Here is a 9,235-nt window from a genome sequence, read left to right on the forward strand (position 1 = left end):
TAAACCTAGCTCAAGTTAGGGAAGAATTAGCTCATGCCTGAGAAGATAGAATTAAATTCTGGATTCTTCTGGCAGGTGAAGAGGGAGAGAGAAAGAGGGATGTTCCTGGATTTTCTGATTGGGATGTGTCTGTTGGGATAGCATCTCAGTAGGACTGAATATCCTGGACTTGGCATGGTGTATAATAATTGTTATAATTGGGTTGGCCTTATATTACTTTTCTTGAAATGTTTTCCCTTGTAGAGAAAACACTGTTGTAAATGTACAGCAGAGATTGTCTGCTTCCAGGACATATGCACTTGTCTATCAACAATAATAAGGGTGGTTATTGAATGGAGAACAGTGAGAGGTGAAGGATATGCCAAGCATGACATTCTCAAGCTGTCTAGTTTGACAGCATGTGTAATCTTCCCCGCATTGGTTTGAAATGACATGGCCTCTCTGTTCTTGAGGTCGAACTCTTCCTTGTCAACTCTCCAATAAATTTTCAAGTCTTCTCTAATTAGATATATGCCCTGCAAGGATCTTGCCTATGCTATTGAACAGAAATGTGAATTATGATGAATTTTGTAATGTCTTCCTCCTGTATCCTGTCTCAAACAGTGAATTTCTCTCCTCCCCCAATTACTTTCAATGTTTAATTCCACAATGCTATTATTGTATTTTGTGATTATTATTTTATTGCTTTGGTATTTGTTTTAGAATGTGAAAAGGATGTAGGTATATAATAATGGAAACAGGTAAAAGGACAGAGCTGGAAGCTTTTAGAAAGACTTGGAACTTAATTGGTACAAAAGACGGGGTGTGTGTATGTATGTGTGTATGTATTCTAAATGGTTTTCATATAAACCAATTCCAACACCTGATGATTATTGATGTTAACCTGAAAATACATGCCCCTTGCCTTAATTGTAAATGATGGAACTACTTACTTGATCCTGTAGGTGTGTTCGGTTTGTTCCTTGTAGCATCATTCTGATTCATATTAAAGGTGTTTATACGAAAACATTGACCTGGCTTTCAAGGGGAGAAAGTTAATCCACCTACTTGAGTGCTCTGATTAGAACATCTGAATATATTAAACCAGTTCCAGGTAGATAATGAGATTACTGGGAACATCAGAAACATCACTACAAAAGCAATAATGGCCTTTTCTCCTTATTGCTCAGTGTTATTTATGTTTATCCTCTTTTCAACAGGAAAACTTGTTAAACCATAGGCCTATCTATCATATCTCTTGGATAATTTGAAGTTCTAATACACTAGAGGTAGTACAGCTTAGTGGATAGAGAGAGGGGGTCTTGAAGCTAGGCAAGTCAATGCCTCTTACCTATCTTGGCTGTGTGACCTGGGCAAATCACTTAATCTCTCAGTGCCCTGGGCAACTTGATAAAACTGTAAATTGATGAGAAGGGGCTAATCTAATATGCCTTAATGGGGGAATTTCATTATACCAATGAAATCAAAGGAATAGTCCCTACACCTTACAATATACAAAATTGCTATTAAAGTTTAAAAATTTTACCTGGGTTCAAACAGGACTGAAGGGTTTTTTGTACCCGAATATTTATGAAGGCTCATTTTGTAGTTTTCAGATCCACACCTGTCATAAAAAAATTTAATTTTATTACAGCAACACACCTCTTAACCCCCTCACAACAAATCCTCCTTATATGAGACACCTGAATGCCTCATGATGACTCTGTATCACTATGCATACTTGAATCCACAGTGATGAGGATAGATGTGTGTAAAAAAATCTTTTTGTAAGAATCAGCCATTTTCCAAATTGTTGCATGAACAAATGCTTAGTTGTGTTACCATATAATCCTGTGGAGTGTAAGCAAAGAAGACAGTGGTGAGCTTTGGTCTTTGAACCAAATTGGAGGCCCCTTAAATCCCTGTGTTGATTCTGCTACACTCTATTTACTTGAGTTTAGCTCCTACCTATCCCATCTAGACTGTAGATGAGAAAAGGGATTATGGATGCAGCAGACTGTCAGAGGAGAGCTGGGATGGCAGAGTTTCCTTTGAAACTGGAGCAAGGAGCAAATGATGTTGGGGAATGATGTTGGAATTTGCAGAGATGTAGTATTAGGAAGAAGGAACTTGTGATAAATGGCCTTATTCTCCCCCTCCCCCCTCAGTAACAGAGGGAAGAGAAGGAAAGAGAAAAGGAGTGGTGTGAGTAGTTAAGTTTTTAAACAGGTACTGTGGAGAATGTGATACAGCAGCATATGAATAGAAGCAGAAAAGGTGGATGGTGAGAATAAAGGTTTGGGTTGGGAAAGGGATGGGCAATGACAGGGAATAGGGATTGGCCGAGGAAGAGATCCAGAAGTTGAGATTTTGAAGGGAGTAAAGTGAGTCTAGAGCAGGAATGATGTCTTGGGAAAGCAAGGAGGGATAGAGTGATTAGAGGTGGCAAAGTGGGCTGAGAATAAGTTTAGGAGAGATAAGACACAAAGCAAAATGGAGGAATAGGAGGCTGTAGTCAGAGACAAGAATGAGAGTTGTCTATGTGGAAGTGGAGCACGCTTAAGGTGATGATGAGACCATCCCTGTGTGTGTCTGAGACGGAGGTGCAGGTGATGGCTGCAGAACTGTGAAGCAAGGGTATCTGGAGGGACATTAACATGTCACTCACAAGATAACAGCCACCAGGATCTGATTTGGGGAAGGGGAACAAGCACTTATTCTAAATTCGCAGCATTGGGTTAAGTACAGGGAATTCAAATACAAGTTTAAAAAAAAAAGTCCCTGTCCTCAGGGAACTAACATTCCAAAGTGGGAAGATTGATCTTAAAAAGGAAGCTGAAAAGGTGGGGGGATGGGGGAGGAGCAGAGGGGAAGCCCCGAAAAGTACCTAGCACCTGTGACTTCTCAGCAATACTTCCCTGTCTCTTCATTTGCACAGCCTTCACCTTAATTACCTCTCACCTGGATTGTTAAAATAGCCTCCTAATTAGCCTCTTTGCTTCTTGTCTCTTTCTCACTCCAGTCTATCCTCCACACACAAACCAAAGTGATTTTAATATTATTTTGAGACATATATCCTTTATTTGATAACTTGCCTTAGATCTATTTCCATATTACAAAAATATAAATTCAAAATAAGATTTTTATTTTGTTATTCTGAACATACCAAAAAATACGAGCATTTCCCTATACAGAAAAAGAGGATTATGAATGAAAACCCTGAATCTCCAATACGTACAACTTAAGTATACTATATAATAAATTTAGCACAGACAGTTCCAGCTGTCTTGCATGTCTGTATTTTCCTCTGAACCTTTTTCTGTTCTCTTCTGTACATTAAAAAAAAATCCTTTTTTGATAAGCTTATAATTTTTTAGCATAGCTATCACTGTCTGCTGTCCCCATAAATCCTTCGCCTTCTCAAAATAAGAACAAAAATCGTAACACAACAAACTCTCCCTTGTAATCAATAAGCGTAGCCAAGCAAAACAAATTCACATATCAACAAAGTGATTTTCTTTTTTTCCCTTTTTTGTTAGTTTTTAAAATTTTATTTATTTTTAGTTTTTAACATTCACTTCCACAAGATTTTGAGTTCCAGATTTTCTCCCCATTTCTCCCTTCCCCCACCCCATGACAGTGTGCATTCTGATTACCCTTTCATTACCCTTTCTCCCAATCTGCCCTCCTTTCTATCACCCCCCACTTTCTCTTATCCCCTTCTCCTTCTATTTTCCTGTAGAGTAAGGTAGATTTCTATACCCCATTGCTTGTGTATCTTATTTCCCATTTGTGTGCAAAAAACAATTTCTAACATTTGTTTTTAAACTTTGAGTTCCAAATTCAAAGTGATTTTCTTAAATTGTGTGTTGGACCCTTTCATTCCCTTCCTAATGAATTCTAGTGGCTCCCTATTAGCTCTTTTTTAAGACAAATAAAAGCTTCTGTATGTCTGTTAAAACTTTTCACAACCTGGCCCCAACATACCTTTTTACATCTTATTTCCCTTCACACACCTTATGGTCCAGTCAAATTAGCCTTATTACTGTACCTCATACATGGAATTTCATCTTCCATCTCTGTGCCTTTGTCCCAATTGTCGCCCTTGACTGGAATGCCTTCTCTCCTTACCTCCACCTCTTAGAATCCCTGGCTTTCTTTATGGCTCAATTCAAATGCCACCTCTTGCATGAAGCCTTTCCTGATTACCTCAGTTACTAATGCCTACCGACAAATGAGCTTGCATCTATTTTTTATATGCCAGTCTATAGATATGTTGGTTCCCTTTTTGAGGGCAGGGGATGTTTTACTTTTGTTTTTGTATCCCCAACACCCTGTGCCTAGCACATAGTAGGAACTTAAATGCTTATTAATTGACTTGTTGGGAATGCAGTTTGTGCTGCTGGATAAGTTTCTGTGATTTTATGAATGTTGAAGATGTCTAATATGAATGACAGTTTAACAGTAAAACTAGAGCTCCATAGGGAACATTGGAAAGGTATGGCAGGGGAAGGGGAACTGGGGAAGTGACACCTTGGGAGAAAAAGGAAGATTGAAGAGACAGCAACAGACAGACTAAGAGGTTGTGGTGAAAACTGAGAATAAGTTTGAGTGGTGAGACACAGAAATATGGGAGTCTCTAGACCTAGGAATGGCATGGTGGCAAGGGGCAGGAATGTGAGGTCATATGGCAAGAGACCTGTGTTTGAGCCCTGGTTCTGGTCTGCAGCTTGGTGGCAAGAATGTCTAGGAGGTCAGCTGGCAAGAGGTCTTGCTCCTGGTCTAGGCTGGGTTGAGAACCCGTTGAAAGAATTGGGAATTTTTTGGCTTGGCAAAGACACCCGGTTTCAAGTATTTGGAAGGCTGTCATATGAAAGAGGAGTTGGATTTATTTTACTTGGCATAGAGGGCTGAAGAAGGAGCAATTAGTAGAAATTGGGCAAACGGGAGAAATTTTGGCTTGATGTGAAGAAAAATTTCCTAATATTTGAAGCTTTCCAAAAGTTAAATGAGCTGCCTTGGGAGGCATTAGGCTCCTATTCACTAGAGCAGGGGTGGAGAACCTGTGGCCTCGAGGCCACACGTGGCTGTCTAAGTCCTCAAATTCAGCCCTTTGATTGAATCCAAATTTCACAGAACAAATCCTTTTATTAAGGGGATTTGTTCTATAAAACTTGGACTCAGTCAAAAGGCTGCATCCAAGGACCTAGAAGGCCACGGATTCCCCACCCTGCAGGACTTGAAAGGCAATCGAGATGACTACTTGTTGAAGATGTTTTAGAAAGAATTCTTGATCAAGTATACCTGTAGATTGGGCTACAGTGGGCTTTTCAATCCTTTCCAACTCTGTTACTCTGTGATCCCATGGTGCTGGTGGGGGGTGGGGAATGGTTTAAGACAAACGGTTAGTTTCAAAAACTGAAATACTGGGAATATATTGTCATATGAACCTGATGAAGAAGACGGAGAGAGAGGTAAAAAGACTGATGTGGATACAAAAGGAGCTCTTCGCTTAGCTAAATATTAAAAGAACATATGCAGAAAGTGGTTGATAGCGGCATATACTTAAGGATGAAAACATTAGAGTAGCATAGACCCAGTTAAAATAGTTTTAGGAATACTAAATCTCAGAATGGGGCACGTGAAAAATGATAGGAATTAAAACAGCTTTTAGATAATGTTGTAGCAAGAAGGCCCTGAAAGGTATAGATTCCTTGCTTAAGTAAGAAGCAATTGTGAAAACAAAAGTACTAGATGCTTAATTGCTTCTGTTTTCTCTATGAAAAAGAATAATCTTCAAATTGAAGGCATTAGAATAAATATACATTAAAAATAATTTTGTCCCCAAAATAGGGAGACAGAACACCTACTATAGATAATTTTAAGAAGCTTAGATCTCCTGTCCTAAGTTGCATCCTCAGATGTTGAAAGAGCTGCACATGTAATTGCTGAATCGTCATTGGTAATTGAGGAAATTGTGGAGAAAAGGAGAATAGGTGCCTGAAGGCTGGCAAGTATCTCAATTTGCTTAAAAATGGTGAAGGTAGACTCTGGAAACTATAAACCAGTGAGCCTAGCATGACTTAAACAGTTTGTGAGCACTTAGAAAGGAAAGTGAGTTGTTAGTTTTGAACACAGGTGCATTTGAGAAAGGTAATCCAGTTTGGATCCCAGCCAATTCCTGTTTCTTTTTGTATTACATGTATGGATCTTATCTCCTGTACTGAACTGTCAGATTCATGAGTAACTGAAGACAGTATCTTAATCATCTGTCTTTCCTCCAGAGCCTATCACAGTGTTCTGACTGTATAAAGTACTTAATTGTTTATGGAGTTGAATGAAGTAGGAGTTAGCACAACTCTTCAAAAAATAGGTCATGAAAAATTAACTTCATTTTCTGTTTTACTCGGGTTACCAGATCAAGGAAATGCCTTGAACACATAAATTGTCGGGATTTTAGTAAGCTGTTTGCAATAATGCTACTCTACTGGTCTTTAGACAAATAGAGAAATGGATTTTTAGTTAGTTGAATGCTCTCATGTAAAGAGTACTAATTAATATTAACCTGGAGGGAGATTTCTGATGAAGTTATAAAGGGTTCTGAACTTGATCAACTGTCCTGTTTAGCATTTTTGTCAATGTTTTTGATAAGCATATAGATGGTATACTTTTAAGTTTTTTGGAAGACATAAAACAGCGAGTGAAAATTCAAAATCAGGACCCAAAAACACTCGACAGGTTGAAATTATAAGCTAAGAAGATAAGCCTATATTAACAGAAAGAAATGTCAATTTTTGCACACAAGTTTAAAAAAAAATCAAAAGCATAAAGTATGGGGTGGAGGAAACCTGGCTTGACAATAGTTCACATGCAAGAGGGACTTAGAGGATTTATTTGACTACGACTTAATATGTCAGCAGTGTTAAGCGGATCTTAGGCTATTTTCAGAGAAGTATGGTGTCCAGAACAACAGTAGTAATACAGGGAGCTTGTCAAACTCTATCTGATGGCAGTACTGAACCAAGGCACCTAGAGACAAACTCCAGTAACCCACACAGGCACCTTGCCAGTACCTGGAAGGCTAGCCCTTTCCTCTAATCTCTGACAGCACTGAGCCTGTAGGCCCTCTGGGAAGGTGTGGGGGAGGAAAGGAAGAAGTGTTTTAGAAGCTGGAACCTACCTGGGACTTTGTTTCCTATTACTTGGGAGAAAGGTGGGACTGGAGGCAGTTAAACAACAGACTTAATAGACAATGGGAGCTAGCACAAGCTTAGAAAGACAATTTTAGGTTGTTGTAGTTTGAATAGCAGGATGCTATTTTGGAGTGTGTATGTGAGAGAGGGAGGGAGAGAGACAGAAAAAGAGACAGACAGAGGGAGAGAGAGCAGAGAGGGGGAGGAGGGAGAGGGAGAAAGAGAGGAACAGAAAAGGAGAAGAGCAGGAAGGAGGGAGAGGGAAAATGGAGACAGATTGGGAGGAAGAGAGAGAAGCAGAGATAGGGAGGGGGAAAGAGGAAGAGAGAGGGATAGTGAAGGGGGAGAAAAGGAGGGGGGAGAGAAAAATAGAAAGAGAGAGAAGGAATTTCCCTTTGGGATAGGGAAGGGATATCCCTTATTTTAGGAAGGGGCCACCTTATTTATTATCTACCTTTGTGGACATGTTGTCTTCCGTGGCTAGATTATAAATTCTTTAAGGACAGAGCCTTTTTTTCCTTTGTATTCGTTGCACCTATGGACAGTGCCTGGCACTGAGTGCTTAATAAATGCATGTTGATTGATTGGGTTGCTGAAGTCTTGCAAAAGCAAGATTCGCATTTTTCCTTCCTTCCCCTCCTTCCAGGGGGCTTCTTTGAAAACAGTGGCTTTAGGCTAATACTTAGGGCTTTATATGGCACCTTGGTGCTTTCTAGACCTAAAGTACCCCCTTAATGGTGCCTTTCATGTGTCAGCACGGAAGTTGAGATGGCAACTTCCTCAAATCTCATTAAAAATGAGATCCAAGGGTGGTGTTTGACCTTTTTCTTCTTTCCCTGAGCCTGTCTGCTGATAATTTGTTGAAGAATGTTCTAGTTTGGGGTTTTAAAATACACCAACTCTTCTCAGGGATGTTGCTTTCTTTGGGCCTTGTAGCCTAAGAGTGGTGGGGCACTTTGTGCCCTCATTTAAGAATAATGACAATTTGTAGTGTCAGGGTAATGGAAGTGAAAACCTATGTGATTTCTCACGTACCTAGTATTTGCCAAGGAAATGTTCTTTCAGTTTAAATATTTGAGTGTTGATGATAAAAGCTCAGCCCTTTTTTGAAATGAGGAACAGAAAGAGGGAAAGATTGGAGAAAGCCTTGGGTAAAATGGAAAGGGATGCCTTGGTAGGAGGGAATAAGATCATTCTCATGCTGTCTTGTGAATTTACAGTACATATTGGATATTACTTGGGAGAAAGTGACCAAATTACACTGTTTGATGTTCCTGAAATGGGGCAGGATGTCTTTCAGCTTGGAATATGAATATTTCTCCAGCTCTAGGAAATTAGTCATGTTTGCCTGACACCCCTACTTCCCCACTTCTCTTTTTTAAATGTCCAGACTATACAGTAGAGCACCCTACCTGCCTGTCTGTCTGTAGAATCCTGTCTATAATCCTTACTGATTGCCTGCCTGAGGCAGGTCATCCAGTGGGACTGGTAATAGCCTGCTTTCCTAAAGGAAAGGTTTTGATGTCTTCCAGGCACATTTTTTTTTTTTTCCATTTGAAAATGTGAGCTGCCTTCCCTTGACTCAGAATGGTGACTGGCCCAAGTTACAGAGACTTTCTCTCCAATCACGAATGAATTCGGGCAGTTAAAATCCAATTCTGCTGGAATAATTTTGTCCTCATAGAAAATGACTCTCTTGGTGTCCTTAATGAATCTTCCCCCTTCAACAGAATGTCAATTGAATACAAATATGATACGTCAAATAACTAATGGTGCTGTCAGGTGTTTTTTGGAAGGCCAAAGCTTAACTAAAGGTTATGGAAACAAATAAACCAAAAAAAATATATGCAGCTGCTGATGAGGCACTGAATATTCTGCGAAAAATGAAATCCAACACTGCAGCCACATAAATTCAACCAGTAAGATATTCTACTAAGGAACTAACATCTGGTTTCCCCAACTCTGCTTGTAAAATCTTAGATTTAGAAGTGGAATGAACTTTAGAGGATCTGATCTAGTCTTCTCCCTCCCCTCCCCTCTGCGCTTCACAGACGAAGGCCAGA

Source organism: Vombatus ursinus, unplaced genomic scaffold, assembly GCF_900497805.2.
Source record: "Vombatus ursinus unplaced genomic scaffold, bare-nosed wombat genome assembly UNPS02014840.1, whole genome shotgun sequence".
NCBI lineage: Eukaryota > Metazoa > Chordata > Mammalia > Diprotodontia > Vombatidae > Vombatus > Vombatus ursinus.